Source organism: Lontra canadensis, unplaced genomic scaffold (genome assembly GCF_010015895.1).
Source record: "Lontra canadensis isolate GAN:19392208 unplaced genomic scaffold, GSC_riverotter_1.0 scaffold102, whole genome shotgun sequence".
Lineage (NCBI taxonomy): Eukaryota > Metazoa > Chordata > Mammalia > Carnivora > Mustelidae > Lontra > Lontra canadensis.
This window is the reverse complement of record NW_022631096.1, coordinates 4516120-4537948: the sequence shown is the minus strand read 5'-3', so window position 1 is coordinate 4537948 and position 21829 is coordinate 4516120.

Below are 21829 nucleotides of genomic sequence, written 5' to 3'. Positions count from 1 at the left end.
GGTGCCTTAGGACACAGAGGCTCATAGAGACCAACAGGAATGTTGGGTAGAAGACAACCTTCCAGAAGTAGAAACAAAGAGTAATGCTCTTCAGCTTGTGCTGGACTCTTATATCTTCCTTTGAAACTGATGGATATGATCCTACTTGACCTCTTGGGCAGAGAGATCCTTAATCTGTTTGGACATTATTATTAAATCATTCCTTGAACAAACATTGAATCTTGCATAGCATTCTCCTTGGGAAAATCCCAAGGAATGTGAGTTTGGAAGCCCATAAATACGAAATTGTGTCAGGAAATGTAACTTCCTGAAATGAGATGTTAGTGATTTTGCTTTAAGACTCATTCTCTAAAATAATCAAAGATGGCCAGAAGCTATTGGTGATTTATTCCCCACTGTTAACTCTCAATAGGCTTGGTAACTAATTTCAAGAAAAACAGAAGAAATGTATCTGTTCTACACCACTATGATCTTCCTGAAGCTAAAAGTCTTGTTCACTTCTGACTTGACCTGCTTTACCCAGACCCAGACAATACCCACACCAGTGATACTGGAAGGGATCATAGTGTACTGGGCAGGGGATATTGCAGTGACCCTAGGACCTGAGCCTACCATTCTGGGCTCCTTTCAGTGAAATTAACTATACTCTGCAGGAATGGGAGTTAATAGTCAAAAAATTTTCTGTTGGAAGTTGTAGGGACATTACACTGAGATGTTGCGTGCCTTGCAGAAGTGCTGAGACTATGACAGTTTAAAGCTGGTGGAATATGATCAGATTAGTCTATTCAAGACCAGCCTGGCCTCCCTCCTCAGGTAATTAGATCTCATCAAACATGCGCCAAGCAGCTATAGTGGGAGAGCTGATGTTCTCTCCTGGAAATGGGTGGTTCCAAAGGTGGTTCCCCTCAGGAAAATCTCTCTCCTGAGAATTTTGTCCCTTTTACTTATTTTTTTTTTAAAGATTTTATTTATTTATTTGACAGAGATCACAAGTAGGCAGAGAGGCAGGTGAGAGTGAAAGGAGGAAGCAGGCTCCCTATGGAGCAGAGAGCCCGATGAGGGGCTCCATCCCAAGACCCTGGGACCATGACCCAAGGCGAAGGCAGAGGCTTTAACCCACTGAGCCACCCAGGTGCCCCAATTTTGTCCCTTTTAAATGCACATGGCATTTCCATCCAAGTGACAGGGAAACTACATAAAAATCCACGGTGGGTACTGGTGATTCCTTGTTCGTTCAGACTTGTCTCCCTTCCCTCTACCTGCTCACTGTCATCCTCTTTGCTCATTGCTCCTCTGGCCTCTCCTCTCCTTTTGAAACTGATTCTTGGTTTCTGCTTTTTCTTTTGGCTACTTGAATTTGGCTACTTCTCTGTTTCTTATTTTTGTTATTCTTTTGCCCAAATATTCTGACTTCGAAATTGATCCCCTCTGGGGACAAGACTCAAAAATTTTCTCATCTGCTCCATGTGCTGGAACTATGGATAAGAAGCTCCCTGTTCTCCCTTCACTTGAGTGTAGGGAGGTTGGGTTGATTAGTGTTTTTATTTTCAGTCCCTTAAAATGCGCAGGGCATACCCACCAGCATGGCCAGAGAAGCTGTGTCATCTAGTGGCTCTAAAATTTCTCTGATTTGCCTCAACCTTCCTATCGCTCCCATTTTCTAACTGTTTTGCTATCCTTTGCTCATCGGTTTTCTGGTTCTCTATGATGATTTTGGCTTTGTGCCTTGGCTCTCCCATCTTCTTCCTTTAAAAAAACCCTGCAGCCTAGGACTTTACAAACTTTAAAACATACATCTGTGCCAGCTCTGATAGCGTTCATATTTGAGATTCTTCCACCTTGGCTCTGGGTCTTACTCAGCGCTTGCTTTGCCCAGCCCCGCTGGTTACAAGCACGTTAGACCACGTTGATAGAACAACAGTGTTGATCCTTTGTCTGTAAGTTCAGCTCTCAGGCGATTGAAGGCAATGGTCTCCCTGCAACTGCTTTTCTGCTAACCAATTCTAGTTCCGTCATCTATTCCTATCACCTAATCATTCAGTCTTTTTACCACCCTGAACCTTCTCTGCTGGATACACTCCAGTTTGTTTATGCCCTTTACAGCATGTGGTTCTCAGAACAAAACAAACCAGCGTCACATTGAAGGTACCATCATGCCATTTTTTCCATGCACTAAGGTATCCCGTTAACAGAGCCCAAGTTCCTATTTGAAATTCTGGCATCTCTTGCACAACACTGACATTAACGTTTAACATTTGGCTAGTGAAAACTCAGACATCTTTCTATGCTGTTCTGACATCCTTTGTCCTTTCTATAATTGGACGCTTCTCATCCTTTGAAATTCTTCTAGAGTCTTCATTCTAAAAAACGAAACAAAACAAAACAAAACTTGATACTAAGTACAATATAATGCTTTTCAGACTATGCTCCTCTTGAACCTGGAATTCTCCAGACTACACTTCTAAAATTAATTCATGTCTTGCTTATCGGTTAACAGAAAAAAATTGAAAGAATTTTCTTAAGATTTGACATATTTTTTCAACACATTTACATCTGATGCCACCTGTCTAGCAGTGCTCAACTGTGCAAGTAAAATAGTTATATTAGGTTTTTTTTTTTTCCAAAAAGCAGTATTCCTTCCAGTGCTTTTGCCTTAGAACAATTTTAAGAAGCAGCCATTTAGTGTATTACAATGTATCTCTCCTCTTTTCAAGTAATTCGCCCATCGGATCAAAATGGTACCATTTGTTACAACTAAACTGCAGAACAGACCTCCCCACTGGCAACAAAATGCATTATTTTGTACTCTTTGGGGAAGGTCAGTCAGTGAGTGCGAGTTTGCCTTCAGTCTCCCCAGACATTTCTCTTTCTTCTATCAGCACATCATGAGACCTTGTCAAAGGCTTTCCTGCAATTCAGATTCATCTGAAGCATTAATTTCATCAACTAGTGTGTGTGTGTGTGTGTGTGTGTGTGTTTGTGTGTGTGTAATCAGTTGGGTATGATTTCTTCTTGATAGGTCCCGTGGTGTCTTCTAGTATTCTCCACATCTCCTTGTATGTACTCACAATTCAATCTATTAATATCCTATCCTAGAAATTTGCCTGGATTTCACATCAAGCTTATAAGTCCATAAATGACAAGCTCTATCTGCATCTTTTTTTTTTTTTTTTTTTTTTTTTAAGATAAGAGGGAACACATTTACCCAGTCTCCATCATTCCACAAAGTACTACAGTTCTTAGGGAACACTACACCACAATATGTTTTTTACTGCCGTGGAACCAAACCACTTCAGAGATGCCAGGTGCTGCTTTATTACACCTTCCCATCCATCAGTATTTCTCCTACCCTTTACAGAATAAAAATCAAGTTTGCTGACAAAGCAGTCTAACGCAAAATCCAAACTGAGTTCCTTTCTATCTCGTTGTCATCTGTTAACACTACACCAGTGGCCCAGGCAGCTGATAAATAAATTTCTTGTTATTCTATTTACTTTTGATATAGCAAAAAATGTCTGCTTGCTTTCTTAGAAATTTCTCAGCTATTTGGAAGTTTTCAGTATTTTAATATCATGCTTAGAGATTCAAACCAATTCCTTTTCTTTTCTTTACTTTGTATGGTGTCCCCACACCCCTCAACCCCTCTCTTTTGCATATGCCTGCAAAAATGTGTTTCTAGAAGTCTACTATTAAAGGGCATTGGTCTCTTTAGTTATGCCCTCTCTTTGTTTCTTATGGGGATTATTTCTAATTTTATTGTCAGGAGACAATTTTTAAAAAAATTGTATTACTCTTCATGAGTCATCTTCATGTTTATCATGTCAGGTATGAATTAAGGTGGAGGGAGGAGCTTAGAGGTATCTCCTTCATTCAGCTTGTTTTCTCAGATGCATGAGAAGGAAGTTAGTTAGGAAGCACATATCCTTCCACATAAAAAATAGAAAAATAAATAGTAGAAATGGGGCTTTAAAGTCTTCCCATAAATTGGTTAGTTGATTAAAGATAGCTAACGACATTTAAATTCAGTCTTAAGGAAAATCTTTTGAAAATATCAGATTTCAGAAACCACCTGGTTCCATGGTGTTAGTCCCTGCCTGCCCCCACCCTGCTTTGCTGCCACTGTAATAAGCTGCTCCCTCTTGACTACCTTATCTCCAGGACGTTTTTTTTTTTTTTTTTTTTCTGATTCCTGCTCCAGTTCCTTATTGGGACTGCAGCCAATTCCTGAAGTACCTGCGCAGAACTCCTGAAACTTCCTTTCTGAGCTGGCCCTATCTCCCACCCTCCCTCACACTGACCCAAAGGATTTGCTTTGTTTCGACTCAGACAAGCATCTGACAGAACTGATGGTGGCCCACAGTCCTTCTCCTGGCCCCATCCCAGTCTTTAGATAATTGACACCAATCTGATTTGTCTGTAGTTCATGATGATCAAAGATGGCGACTCTTGCAATGTTAGCCTGCTTCAGGCTCATCAGTGAGTTCTCAAAATGCATGGAGTTTCAGAAAGAGGGAACATATAATCTTCTCTGGAATCAATATAAAATCCGTTTTCTACAGAAGTTTAAATGAAATCCATGACTATATTCAGATTCTAGACTTTTGACAGGATTTATAGTTGAATTGAAAAACATTTTGAAAGGTGAAATGGTACTTGGACACATGAAAAAAATACAGTAAAATCACACAAAAATCCCTTATTCTATTGATAAAAGATCAAATATATAGTTTGGGTAAACTTTTGGTCTTCTTGCTGATTATCAGTAAAATTGAGTGCCAAATGTCATCTGAATGTTCAAGGAACTATACTTATATTTAATAATTTTCAAAAACAATCCATTATTTCCATTTTAGAGGGGAGGAAACTGAAATTTGGGGAAGTAGTTAGAATGAGGTTTTTTCAGCTGCTAACTTCCAGAACTAGAAAGTAGGGTGAGCAACCCTCCCAGGTTGTTGAGATTGCTCTGGTTTAGCACTCAAAATCCTGGATCCTGAGAAAGCCCTCACTTCCGTGCAAACCAGGACAATTGGTCACCCTACTAGTGAGCCCACATTTGGAAAATTCTGAAGCCCATGGTTTTTTCCTTTAATTGCCCGGCTTTTATTAGCTCTTTTGAGTTGTGCAATATACCTATAAGATAGGTTGAATATTAAAATACTGAAAATCATCTGCTGGAAGGAGAAACAGAAACTTGTAGCTCCTTCAAGGTCTACCAGTGAATTTTAAGACTTCTTACTTTTGACATACTAGGACTTTTTCATAATTCACTACATTCTTCTTTGTCCAAATTCCAACTGAGTCAAAATACTTAATCTCCCTAAAACACCCCTTTAATATTAGTGACCTTATATTGATAAGACTTGCTTTCTTAGTAAGAGCGTGTTTGAATTTAACTCACAAATATAGCAAGAGCACTGGCATCCTGAAAAGAGGGAAAAATCATGGTGTTAGTTTTCATGACTAAATTTCTAAGTGTCATAGCAGCATTTCTTTGGTGAAGTAAGTTTGATTAGAGGAATTTGCTTCTTTTTTTTTAAACTTCGAAAAGAAATAAGTCACGAGGATGTAATGTACAGCCTGATGACTATAATCAGTAATACTGTATTTTATACTTGCAAATTTCTAAGAGGTGGATCTTTAAAGTTCTCATCACAAGAAAAAAAATTTATAACTATGTTTGGTGACAGAAGGATTTTTAAAATTCTTCAGTGTGGATTTTGATATTTCACGTTTTGTTAATTCAACATGAAAGATGGGAAGAGACCTTTCCTAACTATATTCATAAATCATAAACGAGAATTAGCATCACTACAAAGTTTTAATGAATTCAGAAGAAAATGCTGCATTTCCAAGTACAAGATAAAAATGTTCTATTTCAATGAAGAAGAAAAAAAAAAAGAAGTCTTGGGGGTGTGATGGTCTCGTGAAGAATGCAGCCTAATGCTCATCATGTTAATCTTTCCGACTTACTCTAGCTAATAGTGAATGTCTCCATCTTTGCGTGGCATAGAGAGGTTCAGATTTCGTAACACCAGCTATTACTTAGTTCAATGTCTGGCTCCCCGTCACACAGTGCAGCCCCCTAGCTGGGTTTATCCCTCCAAAATGTTACAGTGTCCTGTGTTTGCTGTGCAAACTCCACAGCCTGCCGCACAGAATCAGGACTGTTGCAGAAGGTAATAAAAAAATTATTTCTGGGGCACCTAGGTGGCTCAGCAGGTTAAGCCTCTGGCCTTCCGCTCAGGTCATGATCTCAGGGTCCCCAGATCGAGCCCGGCATTGGGCTTTCTGCTCAGCGGGGCGCCTGTTTCCCCCCTCTCTCTGCCTGCCTCTCTGCCTACTTGTGATCTCTCTGTCAAATAAATAAATAAAATCTTTAAAAACAAAAGATTATTTCTTGTGGGGAACAACTTTATAGCTTCTCCTCTCTCTCACCTGGTCTTGCTGGAGAAATGGTCTCGAGAAGTTTGCCAGAGTCAGGCATTTCTGGGAAGAATATTTAAAGACGGCTTGAGTTCCCAGGACATCTTTAGCGGGTGCTTGTTTTTGCTGAATTAGAGTGGTGAGCAAACACAGCAGCCCCCGCCTCACCTGGGGTTTTAGTTTTGTTTTGCTTCCCGTATTGTCACTCCCCCAGCTGGTCAACCTGTCTGGGAATGGAGGCTCCTCCTTCTGACGCAACCGCGTCATCACGTCAAGACCCGCCCAACCCTACCTTACGGCGCCTACGTCATCCGCCTGGCTTCCTCTAGTCAGTAGGGCGTTTTATCACCTCACATCGTCCCAGCAAGAAGGGTGAGTGCGGCTCAGTAAGATATTTTGAGAGGGAGATCACATTCGTCTAACTTTTATTATAGAGTATATCGCAGTTGTTCCATTTTATTATTAGTTTGTTAATACCTTACTGTGCCTACCTTATAAATTAAGCTTTATCATTGGTGTGTATACGTGGGGGAAAAACATGGTGTATGTAGGGTTTCCTACTACCAGTGGTTCCAGGCGTCCACTAGGGGTCTTGAAACATGTTCTCGGTAGAGAAGGGGGTTGCTCTACAGCCCTTCTCTCCTCTCAGTGGCCTTCTCAACTAGAGAAGTGTCTTTGTCTTAGAGAAGCAATACAAATACCACAAAGGATTATTGAACGCCGACCTACAAGGTGCCAGGCACCTTACTAGGTGTTGTGGATACAGAGGTGCCTATGAAAAGGTCGTGGTGCTCATGGACTATTCAAAGCACAAGGGTGAGAACCCGCCTAATAGATAATTACTAGAAAGGGTGATAAGTGTTAATATGGCGGAGAGAGTGCAGCAAAAGACAAAGAAGGGAGTAGTGATATGGGCAATTATATGTGACAGGGGACAAGATCAGAAAAGAGGGCTGGCAGTTGGAAGAGAGATTGCAAAAGGGGTTATGGGGCTTTCCAGTGCCCAGACCAGCTCTGACCAGGCTGGAGCGGATGCTGGGGGTGAGATCCTAGGGAAGACTGCTGCTCTGGGCAGGCCTCCCTGTTGTGGGCACTGCCTCAAAGCACGTTCCATGTCTCTGTCAGCTGCCCAGGGTTGGTTCCTGCCCCCATTGAACCGAGAAATGAGTTTTAGGGTCAAATTCCTCACTCAAAAATTCATTAACCTCCTTCAGTGGCTGGTGACTTTTTTTTTTTTTTTTTTCATCCTCAGCACCCCGGAGCAAGAATACCTACAGTTTGTTCAGCTGTTACTCTCTATTCCGCCTACCATGCTCCCAGCGTGCATTTCTCTCCTCTGTCTTAGGGCCTTTTCTGACGTTACATGAACTCCATGGACATTCTGCAAATCCTGGAGCCAGGAGTTCATATCCCAGGAAGGTTTCCCTCACAGACTTCCCATTAGGGAAGCCAAGATAAGGGCTTGGTGCATGATTGACAGCTGTATATTGCCTTTTTCCTTTACCTGAGAGGACACAGCCACTAGGATAGAGACAGGGAGGGAGATGATAAACTATTAAGCTTTTTGAGATACGAAATGTTTTGAAGAAAGAAATATGTGCACCATGCCTTAATTTGCATCCTACTGGTACCAAATGCTTTTCATATAGGTGTTCTCCATGTCCATTTCAAGAAGGTGATCAAAACAGCCAAAACTTGACCCTGTTACAAGTACCTTCTTGAACAGGGACAGGAATACAAATCCCACAATGACAAGTTTTGTCAACAGGGTTATAGTAATCTGTTCAAATCATCAAAGGAGATTGATTTTCCATTACTCCTCTAAAACAGTGTCACATGAACTGGGATCGTCAGAAGGTAGGGAGTCTGAGAGTATTTCTATTTGGGTGTCTTGAGTTACTAAGGGAGACAACACCACTAGCAGAATGCAAACTGCTTGGAATCTTAAAAAAGTTAAAAATAAAGCAGGACATATGGAAGCAACAGCAGGACTTGCACTCAGACTTCGAATCGCACAGAACATGGGTGTCTGGAGTTTGGTGCCTCTTGCAGCTCTGCCTGCCTACCCTCTGCCCTCTACTGCAGTGGGTCCCACTGATGGCAAAGAGGGGTGGGAGGCCTCTGTAGTCATTGAGTAAGGATGGCAAAGGCTGCCCCTTTTATGACTCAGACACAGAATAGCTTTAATTAAACAATAAAAACAAACAAACAAACAAACTCGTTGAATCCTTCTATTCCAACCCAACAATCGCTTTTTTTTTCTTCAAATTTAATCCATAGCTTCATTCCCATAGGGACATATTTTTTTTTTTTTTTTTAATGTTGCTGTCCTATTGCCTATGTGATTGTATGACTCGCTTTTAGGAAAGGAAAACTTCAGGAACATTTATTTCACAGGCATTTTCCATGTTGTTCCGAAGGCTTTATGTTTATCCTGTTTAATGACTAATACTCCATTGACTGGATGCTTCGTAATTTATTGTTGGACGTTTACGAAGGCTATTGTTTTGGCAGACTTCTGCTGCTGCAGAATTCCCAGCTGTGGGGTCTGAGATGGAAAAGAAAAGCTCATTCCAGGGCAAGCCAAGATCAGATGCTGGGAGCATGTGGACAAGATGCCAAAATTTGGTCTATGGAGCAGAAGTGGAGTTGGGAGTGGATCAGGGTTAGAATCCAGGCTAGTACAGAAGAACTTATTCTCTACTCCTTCTTGTTTTACTTCTTTGTTCCCTTTTATCTCCATTCCCCAATCCTGCTCTTCTTATCCTTCTGTAAATAACCTTTCCAGTGTGTTTTCCAGAAGCAGTTATTCAGAGGTTATTTGTAATTCCAGTGAGGATCACTGGGGCAGGCTTTCTGCTGGGCTCTTGCCAGCATGGGGGGGAGGGGCAGGAAGGGCATGGAGAAAATCCTGGTCAGAGGTGCTAGGTGGATAAGGCTGCTTGATGCTGGAATTTATCTGGGCATAGATAAAAGATATAGTCTTTAAAATCAGTTTCTCAATAGGTAAGATAGGGTCAGCTGTGCTAATAGAAGTTACCAAATATTTAATGACCGAAGGACAAGTGGTTTCTTTCTTTGTCTCCTGATAGCACAAGGCTGGTGTTCAGGTCAGTGGGATGGAACTCCTCCATTCAGTCATTCTAGTCTGCTGTGTTCAACACATGCTTTCTAGGATCTCCCTGTATATCTCCCTTCCCACCCACAAGAAGGGCAAAGAGAATCAAGGAGTATGATTTGAGAAGTCATATGGGCCTGGTCTGCAGTAGAAACACCACCTCCATTCACATGCCATAGTAGAGAACACAGCCATGCAGGAAATGTGATCTAACGGCATGAGAGCCTGGGAAATGTGGTCCCAAAGAGAAAGAACAAACTTGGGGGGCAGTTAGTGGTATCTGTACAACCAGAGACAGTACATGTGACATTTTCCTCCCATCTGCCTTTCTCTCCTTTGTCTTATTTCTCAGTTGGTTCAGAATTATTGCAAACAAGGGCACTATTTGAGAACCCCTTAAAAGACTCCAACAAAAATTATTGTGGGAATACACTGATATCACTGATAAGATTATACTCACTCAGTGGTATGTGAGGAAGTTGGAGGAGCGAGGTTGGGGAATGTTTGAGAAAAAGAAAGGTAGAAAATACTTCCGTGCAATGGGGTCTAGATAAAAGTCATAAGGTCATAACTCACCATGGGGCCATGTTCACTGTTCTTAAAGTTTATCATTATTAACAACTTTATTATTATTAACAACTCATAGACCGACATTTCAATTGCATGTACCAGCATCTATTCCTTAGCTGGTAATTTTATTTTATTTTTATTTAAACTCAATTAGCCAACATGCGGTACATCATTAGTTTTACATATCTATATGTAATATATATAGATGTGTTCAATGATTCATTGGTTGTTAATAATATATATATTATATCATATATTAAATTATATAAATAATATATATAATATATATAATAATATATATAGATGTATAGTGTTCAATGATTCATTAGTTGTGTATAATACCCAGTGCACATCATAACACATGTCCTCCTTAATGCCCATCACCCAATCCCATCCCCCCACCCACCTCCCCTACTGTAATCCTCAGTTTGCTTTCCCGAAGTCATGAGTCTCTCATGGTTTGTCTCCCTTTCTCATTTCTTCCCGTTCAGTTTTCCCTACCTTCCCCTGTGATTCTCTGTGCTATTTCTCATATTCCACATATGAGTGAAACAATAAGATAATTGTCTTTCTCAGATTTATTTATTTATTTATTTATTTTTAAAGATTTTATTTATTTATTTGAGAGAGAGACAGTGAGAGAGAGCATGAGCGAGGAGAAGGTCAGAGGGAGAAGCAGACTCCCCATGGAGCTGGGAGCCCGATGTGGGACTCGATCCCGGGACCCCAGGATCATGACCTGAGGCGAAGGCAGTCGTCCAACCAACTGAGCCACCCAGGCGTCCCAGATTGACTTATTTAATGTAACATAACACCCTCCAGTTCCAGCCATGTCGATGTAAATGCTGGGTATTCATCCTTCCCGATGGCTGAGTAACATTCCATTGTATATATGGACCACATCTTTTTTATCCATTCATCTGTTGACATCTTGGCTCCTTCCACGGTTTGGCTATTGTGGACTTTGCTTCTATGAACATAAAGGCAGGTGCCGCTTCTTTTCACTATATCTGTGTCTTTGGGGTAAATACCCATTAGTGCAATTGCTGAGTCACAGGGTTAGCTGATAATTTAAAACTAAGACTTTCCTACACCTTTATGTGCCTCACCTTTATTCACTGAATCAACATTTATTGGGTTCATGAAACAACTTCTATTCTAGTGCAGCTAATAAATATAAAACATCAAAAGATATCAAAGTTTCAAAATCAAATGAATTTGAAACTGTCGGAATCAAAGATAAACTATGGGGATGCCTGGGCGGCTCAGTGGGTTAGGCTGCTGCCTTTGGCTCAGGTCATGATCCCAGGGTCCTGGGATCGAGTACCGCATCGGGCTCCTTGCTTGGCAGGGAGCCTGCTTCTCTCTCTGCCTCTGCCTGCCTCTCTGCCTGCTTGTGTGCTCTCTTTCTCTTTCTGACAAATAAATAAATAAATAAAATCTTAAAAAAAAAAGATAAACTATGAGTTATACAGTGCTTTTAGGATCAGAGAAGTGATTGAAAAAAATGACAAAATAGGGGCGCCTGGGTGGCTCAGTGGGTTAAGCCGCTGCCTTCGGCTCAGGTCATGATCTCAGGGTCCTGGGATCGAGTCCCGCATCGGGCTCTCTGCTCAGCAGGGAGCCTGCTTCTCTCTCTCTCTCTCTCTCTCTCTCTCTGCCTGCCTCTGTGTCTACTTGTGATCTCTCTCTGTCAAATAAATAAATAAAATCTTAAAAAAAAATGACAAAATAAAATTTGATAAAACTAAAAAAATTCTTGAGTTTTAAAAATAGGTTAGGCAACTGTATGGATAAAAAAGATATGTATTTCCTTCTTAAAAAGCATTTCACTAATCATGAACCAGAGAGAAACAATCAGGTGGAGTATCCTCTATGAGTTCAAGAAGGTGTTTTTCAATAGCAGAATTTACAAGGGCAGGGAGAGAAGAAACGCTTTTCTGTACTTCTCCAATCTGTGCTAACCGGCTTCCTTAACATAGCCCTGTTCTGAATTCTAAACCCCTCTTGCCTAGTAAGCAGCAATCAGTAGATTCCCTGAGCTCAAACTTGGCCACTCCATTTGGACTGTGTGACCCTCCCTCCAACTGTCTTTTGGGAGTTCTGGGGTATGGACAGGAAGCCTTCTAAGGGCCTCCTCTCATTGGGTGCCTACCAGATGGCAGCCACTGGGTGACAGTCACATTATGGGCCATGTTACATTCAGTTCTTATGGCCTCCCTGAGAGGGAGGCACTATTAATTTTTCCACTTTGCATATCCATAAAACTCAGGCTCTGGATATCGAACTTCCCCAGAGGTTACATAGTGAATTAGGGGCAGGTCTGGGATAAGAAGCCAGGGCCGTTAGTACTCGAACCTGAGCATAAGCCGTTATACTGTGCCGCCTTTCCTTATAGCTGCAGAGCAGGTGCAGGCACCACATTCTCAAGTTTCAATAGGCACACCCTTATTATTGTTGTTGTTTTAATAAAAATACTGTCTTCATTAAAAAAAAATCCTCCTCTCCATGTCCCTAAGACCAAAACAAAATGGTTTACACAAATATCTTCTGAGATACTTGTTGCCTAAAGTATTTCAGATGAAGAGGTGTGTGATTTGAGCAAGGCCCCCCAATTTTTCACTCTAGAAAATGGGGGCATGTACCTCATAGGGGTCTTTTCCATTTTAAAGAAGTTGATGTGTAAGGAAACCTCTGTCAACTAGACAATTAAATACAAATGATTATTGTAATTGCTATGTGGACAAAGCTGGAAGCGTACGAATGTGTTATGAGATATTTTATGATAAAAAACATATGCTTCTGGGTGCCTGGGTGGCTCAGTGGGTTAAAGCCTCTGCTTTCAGCTCAGGTCATGATCTCAGGGTCCTGGAATCGAGCCCCGCATCGGGCTCTCTGCTCTGCAGAGAGCCTGCTTCCTCCTCTCTCTCTGCCTGCCTCTCTGCCTACTTGTAATCTCTGTCTGTCAAACAAATAAGTAAAATCTTTAAAAAAACAAAACAAATACATATGCTTCCATATGTATGGAAGTATATGTATAATGTATAAGAACCTTATACGTTCTCCCCAGTTTTTTCCCAGTCACTCAGTCTAGGCATTTATGGATTGGTGCTTTTTTGAGAGAGTTCCTTGTCCACCATCTCTCATCGTAGCCTCTGGGACTGTGTGCAATCCAATCAGAGAGAGAATTGCAGTAGACAGCCAGTGATAAGGTTTTGTGGTTTTGGTTCAAAGACTCTTCTAGAGGGATGGAATATTAACGTTCTGCAAAGGAAAAGCTGCTAATAGGCTGGCAGGGAATTAGATTGGTCTTATTTTTCATCAAGGCTTAACTCTTCTAACGGCCCGTATTGTATCTTAGACTGAAATGGATCACTGTGTTAAAATAAACACCCTCCTCTTATTATCTGAAGTGTTTAAGCTCAGTAATTTGAAATGAAACGCTTGTCATTTATAAAAGTTCAAGAACTCTTTAGGTCTCAGGAAGGATTTGTGGATCCTATTCTGAAAAGGTGAAATGGAAGCCATTTGTTGAATGTCATTATTAACCAAAGGATCTTGATAAGTATTTGGATCTACTGAGCGAAATGTATGCAAATTTTCCTCAGAAATAAAATAACGGAACATTGCTAGAAACAACTGTGAGGTTGAGAAATCGCAGTTCTGTCGATCTCTGAATCCTTCCAGGGCTCCTGGGCCTAACCGCAAGTGGGAAGTGGCAGTTTCCTCTGGAAGAGAAAGAACTGCATTCTTTAGTGTGGTCCTGACTTAGTGGCAAAAGGAATAGCCGAATCTCTAACTAGTGACCCCTTTCCAGGGCTCTTGGTTTCCTTGTCTTCCCATGGAAACCGGTTTCCAAAGGAGGCGTCTGCCTTGCCGACCCCTTTCCTTAGGGGGGATTTGTGTGTGAGATGTTGTAGTATCAGTCATACTCAGTCTGCAGCCAATTCAGCAGCGTTCCCATGGAGACTGTTGACTGAGCGGGGTGTGTGAATGGAACCATCCAGTCATTCCCAGAGCTTGCTGTGCCCCTGTTGTTGTGAGCCTGGTGGTCTATACCCAGCCCGGCAGCACCAGGATTGGTGCCATCATGAGTTTTCCAAGCCCGTTGACCAACACGGCATTATAATCAACATTCTCCTGACTGCCCGTGGTCCTGTCATAGCCCCTTCACCAGGTTCCCTGATTCCATTCCTGTCCCTCTACAGTCTGTTTTCTGCTCAGCCTCCAGAGCGATCCTTCAAAAATACCAACTCCGCTAATGTAAAATGGGGCAGTTGCTGTGGAAATGGTATGGCGGGTCCTCAAAAATTTTAAAAATAGAATGACCATATGAAAATAACATACGGTCTTATTACTCTCAGGAAGCTTTTTGGAGCCACTCGATCTGAAACCGCACGTTTGTCCCTCTGTTCTCTTATTCGAGGTTTGTTTTCCGTCACAGTACTCACTACTCCCTGATAGTATTTTTTGTACGTGGGTTTGTCTGTCTGTAGTTGTTACCTCTCCAACTGGAATGCTTGCTCGATGAGATGGAGGATGTTGTCTGTCCTGTTTATCATGGTCTCTCCAGTGCCTGGTCCTGGTGACTATTGTTGAATGAATGATGAATGATTGAATAAATGCATCAGAGAACCCGTGCTCCAAGAAGCATGCAGGAAAGGGGTCAGAGGGTCTAAAGCAGAGGGCAGATGACTGTGTCTGGGCAGCTGTATGAGTGGCCAGGTGGGTGTGGCTCCTCGCACAACTAGGTCAGCCCTCCCCCCCTCCTCTCACTTCATAGAGCCTAGGGCCACCCTGGGTGTTTGGGGGGACCGAGGAGGAGGCTATCATCACCTTCTCTTGTTGCCTGCATTGCCCGACATTCTTCAGTTAACACCTTCGTGTCTCCATGTCTTGCCTGGATCGCTGCCTCTCAACTTGGGTTTCAAAATCTGAGCCTGCCATCTGCATTTGACAAAGGCAGGCCGCCTTGCTTACAGGCCACTTGTTACCACCACCTCTAGCAGTTGTGCCAGCTACTTTAGTGAATTGTGTTCAGAGAACAGAGGAAAATGCATGTCTGGCCTTTCCACTTGAGTCTCCAGTGTTGGATAAAATGTTTGCGTGTTCCCCTGCCTTGAACTCTTGAGGGCCTACCATGTTCTTAATTTAAACCTTAACCTTAGCTTTGACCCTTCACCTCGCCCTCCCAGGCCCAAGTGACTCTTTAGGTGCAGCTGGATTATTTTTTAATACCTATTTAATACTCCGGAGCTCTTCCTGTAGTAATAGTCGCTATCACCCAGGGTAATCTGCCTGCATCCACACCAGAACAGCTGTGATGACCTGTCCGCTGTCCCCGGGGTCACTTTAACTTTGTTTTGGTTGTGACACGGGATCGGGGCCTGGGAGACCTCACTGGGGTCCAGGCTGATAGCCAGCCCAGATTCATTTGCACTTGGAAAGCCGATCACACACATGTGGCTGAGTGTTTTTTTTTTTTCCCTCAGATGTTTTCGTTTCATCCATTAAAGCTGAAATCAAGCCTGGGATGTGTTTTTTGGGCTCTTACTAAAATGGAAGGAGGAGAATTATCAGATGTACAGATTAGAAATCCATAAAATTGTTTTGAAAGTTGAAGATTGTCAGGGCCCGTTTTTGCCCAAACTGGGATGGCTTCCTCGAGGAAAAGATATCTAAGGCGAGAGCAGAGGAGGAGTAGGTCTCCTCTGAGCAGAGGATGGGGGAGGAGGGAGTGCAGTGGAGAGGAGAGAGAACCAAGTGTGGGGGAAGCCACAGGGCAGCCTCAGCAGCCTTTTGGTGGGGTAGGTTTTGTGGGCAAGAGCTGAGCGGGGAGGGCAGAAAACAGGCCACGGAGGGGCTGATGACTCATGTGAAGGGTTCAGAATTGTACTTTGAAGGCAGTGGGGAAAAATGGACATATTTAAAACTAAAGAGAGGACAATTTTTATTTTTTAATTAAAAAATCTTGGGGTGCCTGGGTGGCTCAGTGGGTTAAAGCCTCTGCCTTTGGCTCAGGTCATGATCCCAGGGACCTGGGCTCGAGCCCCACATCGGGCTCTCTGCTCAGCAGGGAGCCTGCTTCCTCCTCCTCTCTCTCTCCTCTCTCTCTCTGCCTACTTGTGATCTCTGCCTGTCAAAAAAAAAAAAAATCTTTCTTGGAGTGCTTGGCTGGCTCAGTTGGAGAAGTAAATGTGTGATTTTGATTTTTGTAAGTTTGAGCCCCACAGAGGGTATAGAAATTTTTTCTTTTTTCTTTTTTAAAGGATTTTATTTATTTATTTGACAGAGAGATAGAGAGAGAGCACAAGTAAGTAGAGTGGCAGGCAGAGAGAGAGAGAAGCAGGCTCTCTGCCGAGCAGGGAGCCCGATGTGGGGCTTGATCCCATGATCCTGGAATCATGACCTGAGCTAAAGGCAGCTAGCTGCCTAAGGCCACCCAGGTGCCCCTAGAAATTTCTTAAAAATAAAAACTTTAGGAGCATCTGGGTGGCTCAGTTGGTTAAGCATCTGTCTTCAGCTCAGGTCATGATCTCAAGGTCCTGGGATCGAGCCCCACATGGGGCTCCCTGCTCACCGGGGAATCTGCTTCTTCCTCTCCCTCTTCCTGCCACTCCCCTTGCTTGTACCCCCTGCTTGTGCTCTCTCTCTCTTTGTCAAATAAATAAATAAAAGCGTAAAAAAAATGAAGTCTTAAAAAAAATCTTCCTTTTGCTGCTGAATGAACTATGAATCACAGGGGAGATGTGAAGGTTAGGTGGAGGTTAAATGGCACAGAGGCAGGGGATGTATGGGTGGCTCAGTTGGTTAAGTGTCTGCCTTCCACTCAGGTCATGATCCCAGGGTCCTGGGATCGGGCCCCCTGTAGTGTCTGGCTCCCTGTGTTCCCTCTCCCTCTGCCCGCTGCTTCACCTGCTTGTGCTCTCTCTCTCTCTCTGTTAACTAACTGAATGAATAGAATCTTAAAAAAAAAAATACAGAGGCAAAAGATGGAGGTAGCTTGAACAAACATATGGAAATTGCAGTGGAGAAAAGTAGAGGTTTTTAAAATAGACTTTATCTCATTTCTTAATCATTATTTTTTAAATAGGCTTTATTTTTGAGAGTAGTTTTAGGTTTTCAAAAAAAATTGTGCAGAGTTGGGGTCCTAGGTGGCTCAGTCGGTTAAGCGTCTGCCTTCGGCTCAGGTCATGATCCCACAGTCCTGGGATCGAGTACCGCATGGGGCTCCTTGCTCAGCGAGAGCCTTCCTCTCCTTCTGCCCCTCCCCCTGCTCATGCTTGTGTGTGCTCGCTTGCTCTCTCTGACAAGCAAGTTAATAAACAAAATCTTTGGGAAAAAAATTGTGCAGAGTTCCATATGCCAGCTCCCTCAGCAGCCTCCCTTCACATGTAAACTGTTTCTCCTATTACTAACATCTTGCCATTAGTGTGGTACATTGTTACAATGGATAAACTTATTGATAAATGATTTTTACTTAAAGTCCGTTGTTTGCATTGGGGTGTTTTCTTTGTGTCCTGCAGTTGTATGGTTTTAACAACGCGTAATATCATGCATTTTCCACTAATATTGCACAGAATAGTCTCGTTGTCCTAAATATCCCTTATGTTCACCTATTCATCCCTTCCTCCTCCCCCTAAAATCATGGGAAATCTGTGTATTGTCTTACAGTGTGCCTTTCCAGAGTGTAATACAGTGGAATCATGTGGCACAGACAGCCTTTTCAGTTGACTTCTTCTACTTAGCAAGATGCACTTAAGGTTCCCCTGTGGCTTTTCATGACTCGATAGTGCTTTTTTTTTTTTTTTTTTTTTAAATCACCGAATAACACTGAATTGTATGGATGTACCACAGTTTATCTCTTCACATACTGAAGAACATCTTGGTTACTTCTAATTTTTTGCAATTATGAATAGAGCTGATATAAATATACATGTGTGGGTATTTGGGTGACATAAGTTCTCAGTTCTTCTGGGTAAATACAAGTAGTGTGATTTCTGGATTATATAGTAAGAATATGTGTAGTTTTGTAAGAAACCAGCAAACTGTCATCCAACGTGGCTGTACCATTTTGCATTCCTACCAGCAATGAATGAGGGTTCTTGGTCCTCTCAGCCTTGTTGGCATTTGGTGTTACTGGTGTTTTGGATTTTAGCCATTTTAATAGGTGTGTGCTAGTATTTCATTGTATCAATTTGTAATTCCCTAATGATATGTGATATTTAACATATTTCCCTACACTTATTTACCATCTGTGTGTCTTCTCTGGTGAGATATCTGTTGAGATATTTTATCTATTTTGAAGTTAGGCTGTTTATTACAGTTGCTTTAAAAATTCTTTTTTATTATAGATTCTGGTACTTCACTAGATGCATGTTTTACAAGGAATCTCTCCCAGACTGTGGATTCTCTCTCAGAAAGTATTTTCATTCTTTTTTTAAAAAAAGATTTTATATACTTATTTGACAGAGAGAGACACAGCGAGAGAGGGAATACAAGCAGGGGGTGTGGGATAGGGAGACAGAGGCTTCCCACTGAGCAGGGAGCCTGATGCGGGCCTTGATGCGGGGCTCAATCCAGGACCCTGGGATCAGGACCTGAGCCAAAGGCAGGCGCTTAATGACTAAGCCACCCAGGTGCCCCTATGTTTTCATTCTCTAGCTACTGTCTTTTGCAGAGCAGAATTTGTTTCAGTGAAGTTCAGCTTGTCATTTTTTTTCTTTAATGCATTATGCTTTTGGTGCTGTATCTAAAAGGTTATCACTACATCCAAGGTTACCTAGATTTTCTCCTGCGTTATCTTCTAGGAGCTTTACAATTTTGTGTTTTACATTTAGATCATTCGTCAACTTCAAGTTAATTTTTTAGGAAAGAAATAAAGTCTCGTTAAATTCATTTTCTTGCATGTAGATGTCCAGTTGTTTTATCACCATTTACTGAAAAGACAATTCTTTCTCACTGAACTGCATTTGCTCCTTTGTCAAAGATCAGTTGACTCTGTTGGCACAGGCATACTTCTGGGCTCTCTCTTCTGTTTCATTGACATTTTAAGTCTGTTCTTTCACCAACATCATCTTGTCTGGCTTGTTGCAGTTTTACAGTAAATTGGGTAGTATTAGTCTTCGACTTTGTACTTCTGCTTCAGTATTGTGTTAGCTACTCTGGGTCTTTTGCCTTTCTGTACAAACTTTAGTCAGTTTGTCAATATCCACGAAGTAATTTGCTGGGATGTTGATTGATATTACTTCGAAGCTACAGACCAAGTTGTGGAGAACTGATAGCTTAAGAATATTTCGTTTTCCTATCCGCAGACATGGACTATCTTTTCATTTCTTTAGATCTTCTTCATATCCTTCATCAGAGTTTTATAGTTTTTCCCATATGGATCTTATACATATTTCGTCAGATTTAATCTGCCTAAGTATTTTATCTTGGGAAGTGCTAATGTAAATAGTGTTGTGTTTTTTATTTCACTTCCCAATTATTCATTACTGGCATATACGAAAGCAATTGATTTCTGTATCTGAAACATTAAGTAGATGTTAGCGGTAGGGTTTTTGTAGTTTTTTTTTTTTTTTAAATTTCATTTATCGAATTGAGGAAACTCTTCTGTATTCATAGTTTGCTGAAAGTTTTGTCATGAATGAGGCTGGATTTTACCAAATACTTTTTCAGTATTTATTGATACTATCATGTGTCATGATTTTTCTTCTTTAGCCTGTCAATGTGATGATGAATTACATTAATTGTTTTTCAAATCTTCTACCAGTCTTACATATCTGGGATAAATCTCATTTGGTCATGGTGTATACTCTTTTCGTGCAATGTTGTATTTGATTTGTTAATATTTTCTTGAGGAGTTTTGTATCTATGTTCATGAGAGAGGTTGGTCTGTAATTTTCTTTATTTGTAATGTCTTTGTCTGGTTTTGGTATTAGAGTAATTTTGGACTCATAACATGAGTTAAAAAGTATTTCCTCTTTCCCTCTGCTTCTGTTTTCTAGAACAGATTGCAGACAGCCTATTATTTTTTTCTTTAAGTATTTGGTAGAATTTAACAGTGAAACCATCTGGGCCTGGTTCTTTGTTTTGAAAGGTTATTAATTATTGATTCAGTTTCTCTAATAGATAGAGGCCTATTGAGTTTATCCATTTCTCCTCGTGTGAGTTTTGATAGACTATATGTTTCAAGGACATGGTCCATTTCATCTAGGTTACCAAATTTATGGGAATAGAGTTGTACACAATATTCTTTTACTTTCTTTTTTTTAAAAAATAAGCTCATGGCCAATATGGGGCTCAAACTCATGACCCCAAGATCAAGAGTCACATTTCCACCAGCTGAGCCAGCCAGGTGCCCCTCTTTTATTATCCTTTTTAAAATTTTATTATTTTTAAAAAGATTATTTATTTATTTATTTGACAGAGAGAGATCACAAGTAGGCAGAGAGGCAGACAGAGAGAGAGAGGGAGGGAAGCAGGCTCCCCGCTGAGCAGAGAAAGCCTGATGCAGGGCTCGATCCCAGGACCCCAAGATCATCACCTGAGCTGAAGGCTGAGGGTTAAGCCCCTGAGGCACCCAGGTGCCCTTATCTTTTTTTTTTTTTTAAGAAAATAAAACTGTATTTATTTGAGAGAGAGAAAGAGAGCACGCGCGCACGCTCGTGAGCGCATGAGTGGGGGGAGGGGCAGAAGGGGAGGCAGAGGGAGAATTCTCAAGCAGACTCTGCACTGAGCACAGAGCTTGGCACAGGTCTCCATCTCATGACTCTGAGATCATGACCTGAGCTGAAACCAATGGTTGGAAGCTTAAGCGACTGAGCCACACAAACACCCCTTTATCTTTTTATATAGCCATCGGATCAATGGTGATGACCCCCTTTCCGTTTTTGATAATAGTAATTTGTGTCATCTATCTTTTATTATTAATTAACTTAGTTAGAGATTTATCCATTTTATTGGTCTTTTCAAAGACGTAGCTTTAGGTTTCATTGATTTACAATTTCTTGCTTTCAAGTTCACTGGTTTTGGTCTATTTTTAAAATATTTTATTCTGTTTAATTTGGAGTTAATTTGCTCTTCTTTTTCTGGTTTCCCACAGTAAAAGCTTGGATTACTGAGTTTAGATTTGTCTTCTTTTCTACTATATGCATCCAATGCTGTACACTTTCCTCTAAGCACTGTTTTTGATGCATTCCACAAATTTTGACATTTTATTTGCATTTTCAGTTAGCTCAAAATATTTTAAGATTTACCTCGAAGACTTATCTTTGATCTCTGTGTTATTTGAAAGTATGTTGTTTTGGGGCACCTGGGTGGCTCAGTCAGTTGAGCATCTGCCTTTAGCTCAGGTCATGAACCCTAAGGGGCCTGGGAATTGAGCATCAGGCTCCCTGCTCAGCTTCTCCCTCTGCTCCTCCCCCCTGCTCTCTATCTCTCGCTCTCTGTCTCACAGTGTCTCTCTTTCAAATAAATTTAAAAAATCTTGAAAAAAAAGTATGTTGTTAAATTTCCAAATATTTCAGGATTTTTTTGTTTCAATATTTCAGTTTTCTTTCTGTCATTGATTTCCATTTTGATTTCAATGTAGTCTGAGCATAAATTTTATGATTTATATTAAATTTTAATATAAAATTTTTTTTAAAATTGTTAAGGTGTATTTTATGGTTCAGAATATGGTCTACTTTGGTAAGTGTTCCATGTAAGCTTGAGAAG